At 54.5% G+C, this 963-nt stretch overlaps 1 protein-coding gene across 1 annotated transcript in view; it reads right to left on the minus strand.

Moving 5' to 3' along the window:
* The window catches only part of SMARCA2 (SWI/SNF related, matrix associated, actin dependent regulator of chromatin, subfamily a, member 2), a 223,346-nt gene extending 222,383 nt beyond the window's left edge, over positions 1–963 (minus strand). The window contains exon 1 of the mRNA XM_019517646.1: positions 949–963. The gene's annotated coding sequence lies outside the window, so the exon portion shown is untranslated. The remainder of the gene's footprint in view (positions 1–948) is intronic.

Consider the following 963-nt stretch of genomic DNA (forward strand, 5'->3'; position numbering starts at 1 on the left):
CTCCCACTGCAGCAAAAAACCCCTCCTGGGTCAGGAACCCCCTGGCTGGTTTGGACTGGCTGCTCTCACACTATCACAGTCCTGTTGGGCAGGGAAAGAAAATGAAGACACTGTATATGTAAACACACACACACACAAACACAAATCACAAACCTGTTGGAGGAAAAGAAAATGAAGACACTATATATACATACATACATACATACATACACACACTCACACTATCACAATCCCTGTGGAGGAAAAGAAAATGAAGGTGCTATATACACACACACACACACACCACACTACACACACGTATACTCACGTACCACACCACACACACATTGACAAACACACACACACCAACACACCACACTACACACACATATACACACACATCACACTACATGTGTATACACACACTGTACACACACACACACACAGCTCCTAGGCCCCAGAGAAGGCTCCTCCAGCAAGGAGTTAATGCAACGTGGTGGAGGGGGAGGCAGTGCCATGTGTCTTATAGGCGCATTAACTTTAGCCCCCTGGAGATCTGTACTCTGATCCCAGACTGGGAGATGGTCCCGTCCCCCCTCCCCGCCGTCCCCCTCCGCTTGGCTCCATTCAATTGCCAGCTTTTTTGCTTTTTTTTTTTTTTTGTATATATTTTTGGCCTTCCCAACACCCCCCACTCCCCCTCCAGTGACTCTTCCGGGACGCTGGGGAAACGCATAGGCCTCAACTTTGCCGCTGGAGCGCACGGATCCCGCGGCCCCGAGCGACATGCAGTACGGACACCCGGAGCCTGGCCCCGTCCCCCAGCTCCCCCCTGCCTTTCTGTAAAGTTTGAGCGCCGATCGACGGGCTCCGAGCAGCGCCAGCCCCGCTCCCCGCCCCCCTTCCCACCTCCACGTCCAGTCCGCGCCATGGCTGCGGAGATCCCCCGGGCCCGCTCCGGGGCTTTACCTTCCCCCTGCCCCG

The sequence above is a fragment of the Gavialis gangeticus genome, unplaced genomic scaffold, assembly GCF_001723915.1.
Source record: "Gavialis gangeticus isolate Ggan-Ray unplaced genomic scaffold, GavGan_comp1, whole genome shotgun sequence".
Classification (NCBI taxonomy): domain Eukaryota; kingdom Metazoa; phylum Chordata; order Crocodylia; family Gavialidae; genus Gavialis; species Gavialis gangeticus.